The sequence below is a fragment of the Hylobates moloch genome, unplaced genomic scaffold, assembly GCF_009828535.3.
Source record: "Hylobates moloch isolate HMO894 unplaced genomic scaffold, HMol_V3 SCAFFOLD_7, whole genome shotgun sequence".
Taxonomy (NCBI): domain Eukaryota; kingdom Metazoa; phylum Chordata; class Mammalia; order Primates; family Hylobatidae; genus Hylobates; species Hylobates moloch.
Genome location: NW_026652282.1, coordinates 97,648,110 through 97,669,908, shown reverse-complemented (window position 1 = coordinate 97,669,908; position 21,799 = coordinate 97,648,110).

The following is a 21,799-nucleotide window of genomic DNA, read 5'->3' as shown; positions in this document are numbered from 1 at the left end:
CTCCTATTCAACATAGTATTGGAAGTCCTGGCCAGGGTAGTCAGGCAAGAGAGAGAAAGAAAGGCACTCAAATAGACGTTCGAATGGGAAGAGAGGATGTCAAACTATCCCTGTTTGCAAATGACATGATCCTATGTCTAGAAAGCCCCATCATCTCAGCCCAAAAGCTTCTTAATCTGATAAGCAACTTCAGCAATGTCTCAGGATACAAAATCAACATGTAAAATTCACTAGCATTCCTATACACCAACAACAGTCAAGTCAAGGCCAAATCACAAAACAACTCCTATTCACAATTGCCACAAAAAGAATAAAATACCTAGGAATACAACTAAATAGCAAGGTGAGAGACCTTTACAAAGAGAACTACAAATCACAACTCAAAGAAATCAGAGATGACACAAACAAATGGAAAAACATTCCATGCTCATGGATAGGAAGAATCAATATTGTGAAAATGTCCATACTGTCCAAAGTAATTTACAGATTCAGTGCTACTCCCATTGATCAATTGCTGACATTCTTCACAGAACTAGGAAAAAGACTATCTTAAAATTCATATGGAACCAAAAAAGAGCTATTTTAAAATCGTATGGAACCGAAAAAGAGCTTAAATAGCCAAGACAATCCTACACAAAAAGAACAAAGTTGGATGCATTACACTACCCGACTTCAAACTATTCTACAAAAAATAACAAATGCTGAAGAGGTTGTAGAGAAAAAGGAAGACTAATACACTGTTGGCGGGAGGGTAAATTAGTTCAACTATTGTGGAAGACAGTGTTGCAATTCCTCAAAGACCTAAAGTCAAAAATACTATTCAACCCAGCAATCTCATTACTGGGTACACAACCAAAAGAATTTAAATCATTCTACTATAAAGATACATGCATGCGTATTCACAATAGCAAAGACATGGAGTAAACCTAAATGCCCATCAATAATAGACTGGATAAAGAAAATGTGGTACATATGCATCATGGAATACTATGCAACCAGAAAAAATGAGATTATGTCCTTTGCAGGGACATGGATGGAGCTGGGGCTATTATCATTAGCACACTAACACAGGAACAGAAAACTAAATACCGCATGTTCTCACTTATAAGTGGGAGCTAAATGATGAGAACACATGCACACATAAAGGGGAACAACACACACTGGGGCCTACTAGAGGGTGGAGATTGAGAAGGGGGAGAAGATCAGGAAAAATAATTAATGGGTAACAGGCTTAGTACCAGAGTAATGAGATAATCTGCACAACAAAACCCCATGACTCATGTTTACCTATGTAACAAACTTGCACATGTACCCCCGAACTTAAAATAAAAGTTTAAAAAAAAAAGAATGTTGAATGTTGACCCCCAATGTCTTCTGGCTTGAAGGGTTTCCACTGACAGGTCTGCTGTTAGTCTGATAGCCATCCCTCCGTAGGTGACCTGGCCTTTTTGTCTAGCTGCACTTAATATTTGATCTTTCATTTTGACCTTGGAGAATCTGATGACTATGTATTTTGGGGATAATCTTTCTGTGAACTATTTTGTGTGGGTTCTCTGCATTTCCTGAATATGAATGTTGGCCTCTCCAGCTAGGTTGGGGAAGTTCTCATGGATGATATCCTGAAACATTTTTTCCAAGTTGCTTACACTCTCCCAATCTCTTTCAGAGACACCAAAGAGTTGTAGATTTGATCTCTTTACATAATCACATATTTCTCTGAGGTTTTATTTATTCCTTTTTATTCTTTTTTCTCTACTCTTGTCTGACCATCTTATTTCAGAAAGCCAGTCTTCAAGGTCAGATTCTTCTGCTTGGTCTATTCAGCTATTCATACTTGTGATTGCATTATACAATTCTTGTAGTGTGTTTTTCAGCTCTATCAGGTTGGTTACATTCTTTTCTATACTGGCTATTTTGTCTGTCAGCTCCTGCCTCATTTTATTTTGATTCTTAGCTTCCTTGGGTTGAGTTTCAACATAGTTCTGCATCTCAATGATCTTTGTTGCTTTCCATATTATGAATTCTATTTCTGTCATTTCAGCCATCTCATCCAGGTTTAGAACCCTTGCTGGAGAGGTGGTGTGGTCATTTGGAGTAAAGAAGGCACTCTGGCTTTTTGAGTCATCAGGTTTCTGGCACTGGTTTTTTGTCAACTTTGTGGACGTATGCTACTTCAATCTTTGAAGTTGCTGACCTTTGGGCGGTTTTTCTTTCTTTTATTCTATTTGATGACTTTGAGGGTTTGGTTGTGGTGTAACATGGATTCAGCCAACTGGCTTCATTTCTTAGGGGGTCAATGCTCAGCTCTCAATTTCTGGACTGCCTGCTGTAACTCTGAGGGGCTTGTATTGGGCCCCGACTTCATTCTCTGTCTCCTCAAGGTTAAGAATCCACTCCGCTTTGAGGGCCAAAGTGCTCCTGAACCACTGGTCACTAAAGATCAGTGAGTAGTGTCTGGAAAAAGATTTTGTAGTGAGATGACAACAGTTTCCATCTTCTTTCACTCATGCCAGCAGCAGCAACAACACAGCAGGTCCCATGTTCCTCAGTTGCCACAGGGTGCTATCAGGTGCCTGCCTGCCTGCCTGCCTGCCTCTATGCAGGCATTCACTGCAGTGGTAGAAGTGGGCTCAAGGAGGCAGGGATAGGGGCCTTGCTGGAGACTGTGCTTATGGTCACGCTGGTGGTGGTGCTGACAAAGGGGGTGGGGAATTGGTGGGTGCAGGTCTTTGTGTGTTCTCTGTGTGCTGCAGGCAGGGGTGGTCACTCAGGGTGGGTAAGGGTCCACTGTTCTCTGTTCCTAGTTTCACTCCTGCAGCAGTTTTGGTGCAGCAGTTTTGGCTGGCTCTGTTCTCGCCAAAGTTCTGACTGCAATGGTAGTTGGCTGGGGGAGGTGGAATAAACTGCACACCTGACACAGCAGTGGCAAAGTAATGTAGGGGTTTGCCATGGGCCTGGGGGAGAAGGGAAGGAGTGGGCTGGTGTGTGGCCCTGAGGGCCACCCCACTGAATATCTCTACCAGTCAAGCATGGTTCACCAGTCCAGAAGCCATGATGCAGGCTCCCAGAGCACTTGAGACTGCCCTGCAAGAAGGCGCTGCCAGGCTTGGGCCCTGGGAGAGACAAGCAGACCAAGGTTTGCTCATATAATATCAGCCCCTTCTGATGAGCAAGACAACCCTGCAGAGTTCAGGTCCAAAATGTTCCCTAGGGCTAAATCTCCTATGGCAGCAAGTCAAGCCTAAGAGAATGGCCATCCCTGGCTATGCTCCACTACAGATACTGCTGAACCAATCCATTTGGGTTCCACATCAGCTGGCTTTCTACCCCTACCACTTTTCTAAACAGCTCTCCTTGCAAACTCAAGTGTCCCTGGTAGTAGAAGGGTTTCCCTCAGCTGGGATTCCAGAGGCCAGTGGTGAGAGTGAGTTGCCCCTTGCCAGTTCAACTCACCCATTCCCCCATAGTCATTGGGGGCCAGGAATGAGTCCTGGTGTGCAGTCGCCCTTTGCAGGGTTCCCAGATTTCTCCCTCTTCAGCCCACCTTCTGTATCTTCCCTTTGTCCACTCTAGGCACCTTCCTTCTAAAGATACGTTAGAAATGCACCAGTCATCTCGGTCCCTCATAGCAACTGTTCCACCTGGCTTCATCTAGTTGGCCATCTTGCTCGATCCTCTTTATCCCTTTGAATAAACTTTCTACCCCTATCTTTTTCTCTACCTCCTCTTTAAAACTAATAACTTTTAGATTTACCTTTTGAGGCTGTTTCCTACATTCTGTAGGTGTGCTTTATTGTTTTTCCTTCCTTTTTCTTTCATTTCCTCTGTGTATTTCCAAATAGCATGTCTTCAAGCTCACTAATTCTTTCTTCTGCTTGATTAATTCCGCAATTAAAGGGCTCATGCATGGGGTGCAGTAGTGCATGCCTGTAATCTCAGCTACTTGGGAGGCTGAGGCAGAAGGATTGCTTGAGTCCAAGAGTTCTGGACTATATTGCACTATGCTGATTAGGTGTCCACACTAAGTTCGGCATCAGTATGGTGACCTCCCAGGAGTGGGGGACCACCACGTTGTCTAACGATAAGTGAACTGGCCCAGGTCAGAAACGGAGCAAGTCAAAACTGCCATGCTGATCAGTAGTGGAATCATGGCTGTAAATAGCCACTGCACTCCAGCCTGGGCAAACATAGCGAGACCCCGTCTCTAAAAAATAGAGGACTCTGATGCATTCTTCAGTATGCCAATTACATTTTCCACCTCCAGAACTTTCACTTGATTCTAATTTTTTCAATCTCTTTGTTAAATTATTCTGATAGAATTCTGAATTCTTTCTCTGTGTTATCTTGAATTTCTTTGAGTTTGCTAAACACAGTTTTTTGGAGTTCTCTGTCTGAACGTCCCCATATCCCTGTTTCTCCAGGATTGGTCCCTAGTGCATTATTTAGTTCATTTGATGAGGTCTTGTTTTCCTGGATGGCGTTGATGCTAGTTGATGTTCTTTGGTGTCTGAGTATGGAAGAATTAATTATTTATTTCAGTATTCACTGTCTGGGCTTATTTGTACCTGTCCTTCTTAGCAAGATTTTCTAGACATTTGAAAGGACCTGGGTGTTGTGATCTAAGCTCTAGCTTCTTTAGGGAGTACCCTAAGCTCAGTAACACTGTGGTTCTTGCAGATTCGTGGAGGTACCACCTTGACGGTCATGGAGCAGATCAAGGAGAATTATCTGGATTACCAGGCAGAGACTCTTGTTTTCTCTCTTTCCTTTCTCCCAAACAGAATTTCTCTCTCTGTTCTGAGCCACCTAAAGCTCAAGGCAGAGTTATACAAGCACTTCTATAGCCACCACCACTATGACTGTGTTGGGTCAGACCTGAAGCCAGCACAGTGCTGGATCTTGCCCAAGGCCTGCTGTAACCACTCCCTGGCTACTGCCTATATTTTCTCAAGGCCCTGGGGCTCCACAATCAGCAGGTGGTAAAGCCAGCCAGGCCTGTGTCCTTCCCTTTGGGGAAGAGAGATCCACCGGACCCTAGGTGGGTCCAGAGGTGCTGTCCATGAGTCAGAAACTAGAGTCAAAACCTTAAAAGTCTAACTGGCATTCTATTATATTGCAGCTGAGCTGACACTTAAACCACAAGATGCAGCCTTTTCCACTCTTCCCTTCCCTTTCCAGTCGCAGAGGATCCTCACCCATAGCCATCATGAGCCCAGGCTACATGGAGTACTACCAGACTACCAGCCAATGTTCCCTTAAGCCCCAAGGGCTTTTAAGTTAGCCTGTGGTGAATGCTGCCTGTCCTGGGACTCACCTTTCAGGTCAGTGGGCTGCCCTCTGGCCCAGATCATGTCCAAAGATGTCATCGAAAAATCATGCCCTGGAATCAGGGACCCCCAAGAACTAACTTGGTGCTCTGCCCACCTTTGGACATGCTGGTACCTAAGCTGCAAGACAAGGTCCCCTTTACTTTTCCCTCTGCTTTTCTCAAGAAAAATGAGTTTTGCTCCATAGCCACTTCAGCTATGTCTCAGAGGATCACCAAGGCCCAAAATATAGTATCTGAGTATCGTTGCTGGTTTTCCAGGGTCCAAGGGCTCTTTAGTTAGCAGGTGATGAATTCTGCCAGGACTGGGTCCTTTTCTTCAAGGCGGTAGGCTCCCTTCAAGTTCAGATGTGCCTAGAAATGTCATCTGGAAGCTACAGCCTAGAATGGGAGCCTCATAACTTTGTCCAGTGCCCTATTTTACCGTGGCTAAGCTGGTATCCAAGATGCAAGACAGTCTTCCCCACTCTTCCCTCTCTTTTAATCATGTGGAAGAAAGAGGTCTCTTTTGGAGCTATGAGCTGTGTGGCCTGGGGTTAGGGGAGGTGTGATGCCAGCACTTCCTTGGCTGCCCCAGCTGATGTCTCAGTGTGTCAAATGCCCTACCAAGTTCGCTGTCTCTGAGCTTAATTTAGCACTAGGTCTCACCTAAGCATTGCAGTTTTATAGCCTAGACTGCCTTTCAAATCTACTTGAAGACACAGAGCACTGTAGTCCTCTATGGTTAGGTTTGTGGGCACTCAAGTTCAGACCACTGGGATCTGTGATTCCCCTCTGGCTATGGCTGGTTTAAATGCTCCCTCCATGAACAGATTTCAGCTGAGTTTGGTTTGGGTTTCCTTTCTGCTCTAACAGGACGGCACCAAATTCAATGCCACACAATTGCTGTGTTTTCTTGCCCCCAGCACTCAGAGATGCTTTACATACAAGGCCGCTGCTGCTGGGGGTGGGGGGTGGGGAAGGGTAGCCTCATCGATTCAGGACTGTTTTTTCTATCTCTTCAGTTCATCTTTTAGTGATACGAAGTTAAAACCAGGTACTATGAGTGCTCACCTGAGCTTTGGGTTTTACGCAGGTGTTTTTTCTGTGTAGATGATTGTTAATTTGGTGTCCTTGCTGGTGGGGGGGAATATAATTGGCAGAGCCTTCTATTCTACCATCTTGCTCCACCTCCTGAGAACTCATATATATTTTTAAGATGATATGTTGACATAATTATTTTGGCTGAGACACAGAGAAGCTAGTCAACGTAGTCAATGAGTATTGTCTTATTTTTTAACCTGCTTACCTCCCTACCAGCCAATACCATGCCCATTCACATACTGGTCCACCCTTTTGTACCCTCCCTCTGTACTTTCTGCCTTCAAAGCTGGGCTTATTTTTATCACTGGAAGCTGAGTCTCTCCTCTAGTATTGCCCCATTACAGATATCTCATCTAACCGCAGTTAAACTTTTATGGGCCCCAAGGTGTCTTATCAGTAAAAGGAGCAAAGTCTCCCTGTACCTTCCTGAGAGATCAGTTTTATTGTATGAAGTGATATACCCAAACTGAATTATAATTTATATTTTTAATTTGAAAGTTATGAATGTTTCTTTTTGGCTTTCTGATGCTCTTTATTTTCTACATATGGCTACATTTAGATGATCAAATTATACAACCAATTAGGGACAAAATCATTTTACAATTATAAAATCCTTATTTAAATAAAAACAATTAGTCATTGCTTTTCTGGGTTTTTTTGAACATTGCTAAAATCGGATAGGTGTTGAACTGAAACAGCATTTTTTGGGCAGTAACTGGGAAAACCAAATCATTTACTACTGGCTGTCTCACTAAATCCAGGCTCAACCACCAACAGCAATAATTTTGTATGTTTGTGTGTGTGCGTGTGTCTGCATTTATGTGTGTCTCTGTGTGTGTACATCTGTATTTATACGTGTGTGTCTGTCTGGGTGTGTATGGGTACTGAGTAGGTGGTCTGTGTAGCTCAGGTAGCCAGATAGCACTTCCATTGCTATAAGTTTAGCAGGACTCTAGCTAGAGTATAGTAATTTAGCATCTCCGGTGCCTAATCAACATATGAAAAAAATGTTAACTTTGTTAGCTTCCATTATATCCTCAGACACAGATTAATCCTCTCAACCATACCTAGACTTTCAGAGCCTCTGGACTAAGTAATAGGACAGCAATTCCTTTGAAAGAAAATATTGGTTCAGAGTATGAAGAATGGAAAAAGAAGTCTACTATTTTTAAAAGTTGCACTTATTTTCCGTTGAGTAAAAGTGAATCGTGGTCTCCCTCTGGTGCCCAAAAGGGGGGTAGCTGACAGATTATTTTAAGGCTTTTTCTTCTTTCTTTTCAGCAAGCTGACTTTAAGTATTAAAATTCTATTCATCTTTGTTAAGTACACATGAACAAACACACAAAACACGGCATATGTATATATCTCTTTGTTTATCTATGACCAGACCATAACACACTGCTTGGAGCAGGATCAAAATACAGACAAATTATAGGTGCTATAATTTGGATACCAGCTGATTATACACTAAAATTGTTTTATTGCAGAGCATAAAGAGTTCAATAAAATATTAAGCTCTTGGTATTGAACAATTCTGCATATGGTAAACTAGTGTCTGAAAGAAGAGGTAATTTAATTTTTTTGGAGTTGGACGAAATCTAATAAATTTACACTGATGGATGAACATCTGCGATATGTCTAAAATCAGATTATACTATAGATTTTCTTTTGTTTTTACGTTCTCCATTAGGTGCTTTCCATTGGACAGTGTCTTCCTCTCTATATTGTTTTAAATGTTGTAATTCTTTTAATGTTCTATAGTTTTTTTACCTTAATTATTCTCATGTTTATTTGCTCTTTTTTGTATCTTAAAGATATTAATATTTATGATTTCTCCAGAATAAAAGAAGTTCAGCATGCTCTATAGTTAATTTAGTTTCCTCTCATCTCCATTATGTTAATGTAGGCTATAAGCTTAGTTATGGGTTATGATAAATATAATTTCACTTTTTATTTCCTTTATTCCTAAAATATTTAATTTTACTGTGAAGACATCAATACATTTAGGAAAGAAAGTTGATCATTTGAGCTTGCTATATTCTTAGCACCCTTGTTTGGATTTGCTTCTCTTCTAATTTGGTACTCCTTGTTGGGTTTTCAATGTAGATTCTTATGTACAAAACCCCCAAGGCCTAATATTTTGGAAAATATTTTTATTATTCCCTCATATTTGAATAAAAATTTGGCTAGATAAAAATTCTAGGTTCAAAGTTCTTTTTATGATTATTATACATTAAGTTCTGGGATACATGTACAGAATGTGCAGATTTGTTACAGAAGTAAACAGGTGCCATGGTGGTTTGCTGCACCGATCAACCCGTCATCTTCTTAGATATTTCCCTTAATGTTATCCCTCCCCTAACCCCTCACCCCATGACAGGCCCTGGTGAGTGATGTTCCCCCCCCTGTGTCCATGTGTTTTTATTGTTCAACTCCCACTTACAAGTGAGAACACATGGTGTTGGCTTTCTGTTCCTTTGTTAGTTTGCTGAGAATGATGGTTTCCAGCTTCGTCCATGTCCCTGCAAAGGACATGAACTCATCATTTTTATGGCTGCATAATATTCCATGGTGTATATGTACCACATTTTCTTTATCCAGTCTATCATTGATGGGCATTTGGGTTGGTTCCAAGTCTTTGCTATTGTAAACAGTGCCGTAATAAACATACATGTACATGTGTCTTTATAATAGAATGATTTATAATCCTTTGGATAGATACCCAGTAATGGAATTGCTGGGTCAAATGGTATTTCTGGTTCTAGAACCTTGATGAATCGCTACACTGTCTTCCACAATAGTCGAACTAATTTACACTCCCACCAACAATGTAAAAGTGTTCCTATTTCTCAACATCCTCTCCAGAATCTGTTGTTTCCTGACTTTTTAATGATCACTGTTCTAAATGGTGTGAGATGGTTATCTCATTGTGGTTCTGATTTGCATTTCTCTAATGACCAGTGATGATGAGCTTTTTTTCATGTTTGTTGGCCGCATAAATGTCTCCTCTTGAGAAGTGTCTGTTCATATCCTTTGCCCACTTTTTGATGGAGTTGTCTGATTTTTCCTTGTAAATTTATTTAAGTTCTTTGTAAATTCTGGATATTAGCCCTTTGTCAGATGGATAGATTGCAAAAATTTTCTCCCATTCTGTAGGCTGTCTGTTCACTCTGATGACAGTTTTTTTGCTGTGCAGAAGCTCTTTAGTTTAATTCGATCCCATTTGTCAATTTTGTCTTTTGTTGCCATTGCTTTTGGTGTTTTAGTCATGAAGTCTTTGCCCATGCGTATGTCCTGAATGGTATTGCTTAGATTTGCTTCTAGGGTTTTCATGGTTTTACGTCTTACATTTAAGTCTTTAATCTATCTTGAGTTAATTTTTGTATAAGTGTAAGGAAGGGGTCCAGTTTCAGTTTTCTGCATATGGCTAGCCAGTTTTCCCAACACCATTTATTAAACAAGCAATCCCCATTGCTTGTTTTTTGTCAGGTTTGTCAAAGATCAGATTGTTGTAGATGTGTGGTGTTATTTTTGAGGCCTCTGTTCTGTTCCATTGGTCTATATATCTGTTTTGATGCCAGTACTATGCTGCTGTGGTTACTGTAGCATTGTAGTATAGTTTGAAGTCAGGTAGCATGACGCCTCCAGCTTTCTTCTATTTGCTTATGATTGTTTTGGCCAAATTCATCTGGTCCTGGGCTTTTTTTTGCTTGGTAGGCTATTAGTTACTGCCTCAATTGTAAAATTTTTTATTGGTCTATTCAGGGATTTGACTTCTTCCTGGTTTAGTCTTAGGAGGGTGTATGTCTCCAGGAATTTATTCATTTCTTCTAGATTTTCTAGTTTATTTGCATAGAGGTGTTTATAGTATTCTCTGAAGGTAGTTTGTATTTCCTTGGGATCAGTGGTGGTATCTTCTTTATCATTTTTTATTGTGCCTATTTTATTCTTCTGTCTTTTTTTGTTGTTGTTAGTCTGGTTAGCAGTCTATCTATTTTGTTACTCTTTTCAAAAAACCAGCTCCTGGATTCATTGATTTTTTTTTTAAGTGTTTTTCATGTTTCTATCTCTTTCATTTCTGCTCTGATCTTAGTTATTTCTTGTCTTCTACTAGCTTTTGAATTTATTTGCTCTCGCTTCTCTAGTTCTTTTAACTGTGATGTTAGGGTGTTGATTTTAGATCTTTCCCACTTTCTCCCGTGGGCATTTAGTGCTATAAATTTCCCTCTAAACACTGCTTTAACTGTATCCCAGAGATTCTGGTACGTTGTGTCTTTATTCTCATTGGTTTCTAAGAACTTATTTATTTCTTCCTTAATTTGTTATTACCCATAATCATTCAGTTTCCATGTGGTTATGCGGTTTTGAGTGAGTTCCTTAATCCTGAATTCTAATTTGATTGTACTGTGGTCTGAGAAACTGTTTGTTATGATTTCTGTTCCTTTGCATTTGCTGAGGAGTGTTTTACTTCCAATTATGTGGTGGATTTTAGAATGAGTGTGATGTGGTGTTAAGAAGAATGCATATTCTGTTGATTTAGGGTGGAGAGTTCTGTAGATGTCAATTAGGTCCACTTGGTCCAGAGCTGAGTTCAAGTCCTGAATATCCTTGTTAATTTTCTGTCTCGTTGATCTGTCTAATATTGACAGTGAGGTATTAATGTCTCCCACTATTATTGTGTGGGAGTCTAAGTCTCATTGTAGGTCTCTAAGAACTTGCTTTATGAATCTGGGTGCTCCTGTACTGGGTGCATATATATTTAGGATAGTTAACTCTTCTTGTTTCATTGATCCCTGTGCCATTATGTAATGCCCTTCTTTGTCTTTTTTGATCTTTGTTGGTTTAAAGTCTGTTATATCAGAGACTAGGATTGCAAACCCTAATTTTTTTTGTTTTCCATTTCCTTGGTGAATATTCCTCCATCTTTTTATTTTGAGCCTATGTGTGTCTTTACACATGAGATGGGTCTCCTGAATACAGCACACCAGTGGGTCTTGACTCTTTATCCAATTTGCCAGTCTGTGTCTTTTAATTGGGGCACGTAGCCTACTGACATTTAAAGTTAATATTGTTATGTGTGAATTTTGATCCTGTCATTATGGTCCTAGCTGGTTATTTTGACTGTTAGTTTGTGCAGTTTCTTTTAGTGTCAATGGTCTTTACAATTTGGTATGTTTTTGCAGTGGCTGCTACTGGTTTTTCCTTTCCATGTTTAGTGCTTCCTTCAGGAGCTCTTGTAAAACAGGCCTGGTGGTGACAAAATCTCTCAGCATTTACTTGTCTGTAAAAGAATTTATTTTTTCTTCACTTATAAAGCTTAGTTTGGCTGGATATGAAATTCTGGGTTGAAAATTCTTTTCTTTAAGAATGTTGAATATTGGTCCCCACTCTCTTCTGTCTTGTATAGTTTCTGCCAAGAGATCCGCTGTTAGTCTAATGGGCTTCCCTTTGTGGGTAACCCGACCTTTCTCTCTGGCTGCCCTTAACATTTTTTCCTTCATTTCCACCTTGGTGAAATGATAATCTGACGATTATGTGTCTTGGGGTTGCTCTTCTTGAGGAGTATCTTTGTGGTGTTCTCTGTACTTCCTGAATTTGAATGTTGGCCTGTCTTGCTAGGTTGGGGAAGTTCTCCTGGATAATATCCTGAAGAGTGTTTTCCAACTTGGTTCCATTCTCTCTGTCACTTTCCGGTACACCCATCAAATGTAGGTTTGGTCTGTTCACATAGTCCCATATTTCTTGGAGGCTTCATTCATTCCTTTTCATTCCTTTTTCTCTAATCTTGTCTTCCTGCTTTATTTCATTAAGTTTATCTTCAATCTCTGATATTCTGTCTTCCACTAGATCGATTTGGCTATTAATACTTGGGTATGCTTCACGAAGTTCTTGTGCTGTGTTTTTCAGCTCCGTCAGTTCATTTGTGTTCTTCTCTAAACTGATTATTCTAGTTAGCAATTCCTGAAACCTGTTTTCAAGGCTCCTAGCTTCCTTGCATTGGGTTAGAACATGCTCCTTTAGCTCAAAGGAGTTTGTTATTACCCACCTTCTGAAGCCTGATTCTGTCAATTCATCAAACTTATTCTCCATTCAGTTTTGTTCTCTTGCTGGAGAGGAGTTGTGATCCTTTGGAGAAGAGGCTTTCTGGTTTTTGAAATTTTAAGCCTTTTTGCACTGGTTTTTCCTCATCTTCATGGATTTATCTATCTTCAGTCTTTGATATTGTTGACCTTCAGATGCGGTTTCTGTGTGTATTTCTTTTTTGTTGATGCTGATGCTATTGCCTTCTGTTTGTTAGTTTTTCTTCTAATAGTCAGGCCCCTCTGCTGTAGGTCTGCTGGAGTTTGCTGGAGGTCCACTCCAGACCCTGTTTGCCTGGGTATCACCAGTGGAGGCTGCAGAACAGCAAAGATTGCTGCCTGTTCCTTCCTCTGGAAGCTTCATCCCAGAGGGGCACCCACCAGATGCCAGCCAGAGCTCTCCTGTATGAGGTGTCTGTCAAACCCTGCTGGGAGGTGTCTCCCAATCAGGAGGCATGGGGGTCAGGGACCCACTTGAGGAGGCAGTCTGTCCCTTACCAGAGCTCAAGCACCATGCTGGGATATCTGCTGCTCTCTTCAGAGCCAGCAGGCAGGGAATTATAAGTCTGCTGAAGCTGTGCCCACAGCTGCCCCTTCCCCCAGATGCTCTGTCCCAGGGAGATGGGAGTTTTATCTATAAGCCCCTGACTGGGGCTGCTGCCTTTCTTTCAGAGATGTCCTGCCCAGAGACAAGGAGTCTAGAGAGGTAGTCTGGCTAAGGCAGCTTTGCTGAGCTGCTGTGGGCTCCACCCAGTTCAAACATTCCAGGGGCTTTGTTTACACTGTGAGGGGAAAACCCCCTACTCAAGCTTCAGTAATGTCGGATGCCCCTCCCCCCACCAAGCTTGAGCATCTTAGGTCAACTTCAGACTGCTTTGCTGGCAGCGAGAATTTCAAGCCAGTACATCTTAGCTTGCTGGGCTCTGTGGGGTGGGGATCTACTGAGCTAGACCACTTGGCTCTCTGGCTTCAGCCCCCTTTTCAGGGGAGTGAACAGTTCTGTCTTGCTGGTTTTCCAGGTGACAATGGGGTATAAAAAAAAAAAAAAAAAAACTCCTGCAGCTAGCTCGGTGTCTGCCCAAATGGCTGCCCAGTTTTGTGCTTGAAATCCAGGGCCCTGGTGGTTAGGCACCTGATGGAATATTGTGGTTTGTGGGTTGCAAAGACCATGGGAAAAGTGTAATATCTGGGCTGGAGTGCACCGTTCCACAAGGCAAAGTCCCTCAAGGCTTCCTTTGGCTAGGGGAATGAGTTCCCCAACCTCTTGAGCTCCCTAGGTTAGGCAACACCCACTGTCTAACCAGTACCAATGAGATGAGCTGTATATGTTAGTTGGAAATGTAGAAATCACCCACCTTCTGTGTTGATCTTGCTGGGAGCTGCAGATTGAAGCTGTTCCTATTTGGTCATCTTGCCAGCCACACCTACTTGTTCTCTTTATTTATATATGAATCCCTAGAAAATGCATCACTATACCTGATATAAGTATTTTCTACTCTCTGTAAATTCCAAACCTACCCTAGAGCCTTTACAGTCAGTCAATGACCTTGTTTCCTAGTTCACTGAGAAGGTGAAAGTCCTCCAATGTGAGTTTGTTTGACTTCACTACTATCCATGTTAAGATTTCTCTGAATCCACACTCCAAGTGCCACTCCCAAAGTTAGCTTCTCCTCGTATACTTTTAGAGCTTGGCACCTACACTAGCACACTGTCCACAATTTTCTTCCATAAATGGTTCCTTTGTACATCTACAAATAGGCACACAATCCTTTTGCTTGTATTTTAAAATTAGCTAAACAATCTATAACCACACATAGAATCAGAATTACATGTCTGAAGTATGTGAACTGGAAAAGGCCTTCTTAGAAGTCCTGTACTCTTATCTCCCCTTATAATGATGAATAATCTATGATATGCAAGGGGTTGTAAGTGACTGATTTAAGGCCACAGTCAATTAGCAGCAAGGCTGAGATCAGATCTCATAATGAGTGTCTATCATTCTATGACCTGTTTTTACTACTTTATATGCCTCTTTAAATGACCAGAAACAAGAGAAGACATGCTTTCATTCTAAGTGTTGGTGATGAGAAAAAGCATTAAATACTGAAATGTGTTCATTAATTTTAGGGCTGCTTTTCCCAAAATACATGCTTACAGAAATCTTTGGCAGATAAATAATCACAATTTGCTCCAGTCCTGTATCTGGTGAAATTGCTAGCCCCAAATTAAGTGGATTCTAATATCCTGAAAGAAAGTTTTGGATATGCTACTTAAGAACATTAAACACATAAAGGTCTATTAAAAAGCACAATTCTCCCACCAATAAAACTGACAGCAAATTTACACATTTTCTGTTCAAGCTCTTATAATCCATTCTAGAAGCAGAAAGACTTAGGACATTTCTTCGGAAGTCCTGAAGTAACTTGTGTGATGTTATAAAACTTCTGGAAAGTAATCTAATCTCCAATAAAAGCCAATATTGATGAAACAGTAACATATAAGCACTTTAGTTTCCTGTCAGAGTTTTTGCCTTGTTCTTCAATTCTTCTTCCTTCCACGAGCAGGAGAGAAATACTATCCTAACGTTTCATACAGCCTGGAAGAAAAATAAAGAAAACTTTGGATAGAGCCTAATATAATTGCAAGTATGATTTCATAAAATAAGACAGTGTATATACATATAACATTAAAATATTCATAAAGCTGTCATTAGCTCAAAGTCATTTATGTAAATTATTAACATGAAAAAGCCATCCTCAAATTTCACCAAACCTCTATGTAGTAGTAGTATCATATTAAAGTTATAAAGTAGAAAATTCCAAGAAGCTAATTGGGCTCACTGTAAGCAAAGAAGGTGGGGATTACTATTTGTTATTTGTTCCTATCAACAAGATTGACTTTAAAGACTATAGCAGATAGAACTAGGTAACTATCCCATGGTTCTACAGAGGAACTATCTATAATGAAGAAGTGAAAGCTGAAGGAATGCAATGGAGTTTTATTTAGGCTGATTGTTTCTAAAGATAACTTTCAGCAACCTAATATTATTTCATGTCATTTCCCACTTTAATATAATAAGGCAAGTGGTTTTCTTTCATATCTATTAAAGGTGATGCAAAAAGAAATGTTAGATTACCATATGCTGACTTTATCAGGACAAGCAAATCAATATGTTGTGATTATGTCTTAGGTCTAGAAATATAAAGTACTCAGTAGTTAAAACAGTATCTACAAGGTCTTGCAAAAGAGAAGGGAAAGGATGTGTGACACAAATAAATAAAACAACTATATCAAATACTCAGTAATCTTACATTTTTGGAATTTTCTACTGCTTTTTTTTAAACTTTTTCAACTTTTGCCTAGTCCCCCAAAAATCTATTAAGATTGAACACAAGTGATTAGAAATTATCAGATCCCTCAGGCATAAGGTGGCTTCCAGCCTCTAATTCTATGCAGATTATTACTTTTATTGTGGTAAAAAAAATTATATATATATATAGGCTGGGTGTGGTGCCTCACGCCTGTAATCATAGCACTTTGGGAGGCTGAGGCGGGTAGATCACAAGCTCAGGAGTTCCAGACCAGCCTGGCCAATATGGTGAAATCCCATCTCTACTAAAAATACAAAAATTAGCTGGGCGTTGTGGCAAATACCTGTAATCTCAGCTACTCCGGAGGCTGAGGCAGGAGAATTGCTTGAACCTGGGAGGTGGAGGTTGCAGTGAGCTGAGATTGCACCACTGCACTCCAGCCTGGGCTACAGACTGAGACTCCATCAAAAAAATTTTTTTTTAAATACAGAGCATGTAATTTACCATTTTTCATATTAAAATCTTTTATCAATTGCTTTAAGAGAAACTGACTTACACCATACGTAAAACATCAGCTACCACATATTCTTTCCTTAGCTAACTTACTGTTTTCAATGCTGGGCTTATCAAGGCCCATAACCAGTATACATTAATATATTTGACCACATTCCCATGATTTTTAAAAGGATTTGAAATATTTTCAACTTTCATTTATATACTTTTTAAATTTTCTTTCATGGTTTATTATGGGTTGAGGAGTGCCAAAGACCCCATTTTGAAAATAATTATAACTCAAAATTACTCTAAAACCAAAAGCTGCAAGAAAATAATATATAATAAGATTATTGGATTTCTAGTAAAATATTTTATTTAAGTAACATTGGATCTGGAGTGGGAAGTACAAATACATATTAAAGGAACTTCTCAGGAACATTCAAACACTCCAGGTCCATGCTTTTAAAACATATATGTAATTGCCTGAATACTAAATTATTCCTAAATACAACATAAATAACTAAAAAATCCTTTCTGGAGCAACAATGTAGGTCTCATTATTGTGCATACAGAGGGATTTGGAACTTTAGATTGTGATGAGTATGTCTGCTCTCTTCATTGTGCTGATACTTTCACAACTGTCACATATGGCAATATTTATCAAATCATACACTTTAAGGGCAGATTATCATCTGTCAATTATACCTGTACTACCACAGCTTAAAAAAAGGAAAACCTGTGTGGCTAGGACAAAGCAACCAAGGAGAAAAGTGGTAAGTGATGAGGGCAGAGTAGCAAGATCTTGCTGACTGCTGACTATGACTGGTCATTGTTTCAATTCAAATTTTTTTATTATACTTTAAGTTTTAGGGTACATGTGCACAACGTGCAGGTTTGTTACATATGTATACATGTGCCATGTTGGTTTGCTGCACCTATTGACTCATCATTTAGCATTAGGTATATCTCCTAATGCTATCCCTCCCCCTTCCCCCCACCCCACAACAGGCCCCGGCAAATTTAAAGGAAAAACATTGGAGAGTATTTGGCAGATCTGATATAATTTGAATGATGAAAGACACTGGAATCAAAGATGTGTGAAACTGGAAGAGACACTGAGCGCTTTACGTCTGGGTGCTCTCTAGAGAGAACGCCATAGATTTCCTTGAAGTTCCTGAATTTTTTTTTCTGTATGGGCATGTATTTTTAAAAATAAAATTTCCAGGCTGGGTGTGGTGGCTCACGCCTGTAATCCCAGCACTTTGAGAGGCCGAGGTGGGTGGATCACCTGAGGTCAGGAGTTTGAGACCAGCCTGGCCAACATGGTGAAACCCTGTCTCTACCAAAAATACAAAAATTAGCCAGGTGTGGTGGAGTGTGCCTGTAATCACAGCTACTTGGGAGGCTGAGGCAGGAGAATCACTTGAAACCGGGAGGCGGAGGTTGCAGTGAGCTGAGAATGTGCCATTGCACTCCAGCCGGGTGACAGAGCAAGACTTTGCCCCCAAAAAAGTAAAACACAAATAAATTAAAATTTCCACATCATTCACCAGCTTCCCCAAAAGGTCCTTAATCATAATATTCTAAGAACCATTCATTTATTTGACCCTATTTTAGTTGAGGAAATTCAAATGTGGAGCAGTAAAATGATCTGGTCAAAATCAGAGATGACAAGTTAATGAGTCATAATGGGTTTGTGATGCTGACTATCCTCTTTTACCTGGTCTCATTATCTTTCTCTGCCCAAATTCTTTTGGTTAACAGAACATAATCATAAGGGCACAGCACACAAAGCCAGTGTCTGTTGAACCCTGAACTAGCCAGCTCAGGTCACGGGGAGACTCTGTGTGCTATGTGATCCATAAGAGATTAGAAGCCAATAGAAAGATTGGAAGCAGTCCCTTAGGACTCCCTGATCAAACTTTTTTATAACATTTTAAATCAACTACAGTGTGTATTACTAAAATCACAAAAGAACAATACATCATAAATAATATTCACCTATGAATGTCACTGTGAATCTGCCCTGTGTTATGGAGGAAAGAATGTTATGCAGCTGGTATTTGATAGTGGTAGTTTTCTTCCTTAAAAGGCACCACAAATAAGTCCATGCCAAATCCTTTCCAACAGTGGTTCCAGTAAAGTAAACTGCTTAACTACAAGGCCACATGGCAGAGCCTTCAGAGATTCCATTGTAAGATGCTAGAGGGTCCTTTTCTCAGCAATCCAAGAGGACAAACAGGGTCACCTCAAATTCTTTCCCAGATCTAAGGTTTATAGAAATATCAGGCTATTCTGAGAGCCTTGCAAGGTCCCAGGTTACTGAAATAACTCTGCCTATCTTTGCTCAATATTGAGCACTGAGAATGTAGCTATGATGCAGGTCAAAGCCTAAGGAACACAGTTTCTACCAAATCTCCATGATTCCAGTAAAAACTAGGTGAATACATTATAGAAAGTCATGCTTCTAAATACCAAGGCATTCTGCTCTAGTTAAATAGTGACCTTTTCTGGGGCTTTGAGTCTAAACTGAGTTCAGCAGTGTTGGAATTTACCAAATAGGTTATTTTCAATCACACAAGGGAAATGCTCATGATTATCATAATTAACTCTAGCCATGGGTTATACATGGACACAGTGCCAAACCAGATATTAAGAGAGGAAGTTCAGTGAGATACTTACCTTTAAAAATGAGCCTATTGTACAGAATGGGGTAAAACACAATCAAAGTACAATTGATAATTGAGTTACATACCTATCTGATGTGGTAAATCAGTGTATGATCTTCATCTGTGCTTGAAGTCTGGGTCCGCACCACCACAGGGCCACACCAACTGTAAATCACACTCTTATATTTTCTTACAATACTGTAACCTGAGAAGAAAAGAAAGTGTTGTTGAGTTCCTTAGCCATAGATAAAAACCAATTTTCCTAAGAATTCAGCATAAAAAAGAAAACCCAGTCTCTTTAACTGTTTAAAAATACAGCAAGAACAACAACTTTAAAAACCCTTCAAGCCATTATACAATCTTAGAAGAAATAAGCCTAAGCCTGAAGATGGTCTGGACTTTATAGGGAAAAACAAATTGTGATGTAATCAACTGTGGTCAATTAGTGACTTCACACAGTAATGTGCTGGAATTCAGGCTTGTGGTCAACAATAGTGATCCACCTTTTCTGCTTGCTTAAGCTATTGCCTCTGAATTTAATGAAATATTAATAAATAGCTTGTTAGCTTTACATCTTGGGATAGAGAAATGTTCTCCCAATTGTAGCTTTTTTTTATTCCAGTGATGGTTGAGTATCCTGACATTGGGTGTGAAGTAACGGTTTGAAATTCATACAGCACTGCTACTCAAGTAGCTATAAACGCCTTGCAAAACTGGCCTGAACCATTTGAGAGATTATTGCAAGGACCTGTTTATACATATTCCCAAAAGATCTATTTTATAGAAGCATGCACAGTTACTATGTGTGGCTACACCCTGAATTCGTTCAAAGCATCAAAGATCTGAAACCATGTACTAATTGTGTGAACCATGAAGATAACTGTGGCCTTAATGCTGACCAATTCACACTACCAAACAACAACGCAGCACCCCTTGCATCAAAATTGGGGAAACATTACTGTTTGTCGGTGATGAATACATTGACAGGGAAAAATCCATGGGAAGTTCAGGATACTCTCTCTCATTGCAACCCCCATCCCCAGATATCCATGGAGCTCTCTCATCTCCTCCTTCAGATCTTTTCTCCCATGTCTCCTTCTTAGCGAGGCCTTAGCTGCACAATCTACCCAGAGGTGAAAATCCCACACCCACCCCACAGTGTTCCCTTCCCTGCTCAGTTTGCTGTGTAGCACGTATGACTATTATGATACATACATATCTTATTGATCCTGTTTTATCAGTCTCCTCTACTAGAATGTGAGCTCTATGTGAATAGGAACGTTTTTTGTGTTTATTTCATGGCTGTAGTTGCAGCATTAAGAACATGATCACCATATACTAGGTGTTCAACAAATGTTTGCTGAAGGAATTAATGAAAGTCATCTTTGTTCAACAATTCTAATCTTTGTGTCATTCCCAGAGGTGACTTTGTCATCAATATAGTGAACTTCTTTCAGAATTTCCTTCCACATATTACATTCTGATATAAGGGCCCATTAAAAATTGATACTTTGTACCTCCATTAAGCTGTTGAATATTTTGACAATACTTAAAACAAAAATCCTGTTTTCCAGTTCTGCCTTGAAACTCAAGCAATTATAGCTCTGTAAATGTGACCATAATCAACTCTTATTTTTTGTATTTTTACTCATATTTCTTAATACACTCAAATTCTGATTTGGTTGTTCTTGTTTACTCTTTATCATGAACATTTTGAAACAAAGGTGATAGAACAATGAGGAAAAAATTCCATGTACTCAGCAAGCAGTTTAACAATAATCAACATTTACAAATTATGATTTATTTGCACTTTTACTGAAATATCTCAAAGTATATTTCAACTATCATATGACTTCATGTATGAATCCTAACAAGCTATTCAATCCATGCAGTTTACAATAATATACACTCTAACCAATAAGGATTTTAGGAAAAAATAACCAAAATGTCATCCTTGCCTCTAACAAAAATTAGAATTATTCTCTAATGGCACACAAAAATATCCATGTTCAATTTCCCTGATTGACCTAAATATGGCTCTTAAATTGTACTTGTTTTTCTTAGGATCAAAAGAAGTATTACACATGACTTTTTAAAAATATGAAAGCAGGAATTACATTTTGTTATTTTTTTCTGTTTGTTTTGTGGTTTTTTTTTTCTTTCTGTTTCCTTTAGATGGTGTTTTTTCTGTGATATGTTTTATTTCTTGCTTTTTTTTTGTGTATATTGTATGTTTTTTTTTTTTTTTTTTTTTTTTTGAGACAGAGTCCCTCTCTCCAGGTGAGTGCAGTGGCCATCGGGTCATGCAACTCTGCCTCCGGTTCGCCTTCTCTGCCTCACCCTCGATAGTGGGATACAGGGCCCGCCACCGGCCCGGTAATTTTTTGGTTTCACCGTGGTCTCGATCTCCCACTGTGGTCTCGATCTCCTGACCTCGTGATCCGCCCGCCTCGGCCTCCCAAAGTGCTGGGATTACAAGCGTGAGCCACCGCGCCCGGCCGCATTGTATGTTTTTTGATTTGAGGTTACTATGAGGTTTGCAAATACTATCTTATAACCCATTTTAAGCTTATAATAACAGTTTGCATAAAGAAACAAACAAAAAGAAAACTAATAGAGACTCTACACCTTATCTCTATCCCCCTGCTTTTTCACTTTTTGTTTTCTATTTTATTGTACTTACTATGTCTTGGACATATTGGACCTCCATTGTATGTTATTTGTTCTTTTTCTCTTGTTGTTTTAGGATCCTTTCTTTATCCTTGAATTTCAGGAGCCAGAATATTAAATGCTTTGAGGTGATCTTTGAATTAAATCTGGATGGTGTTCTATAAC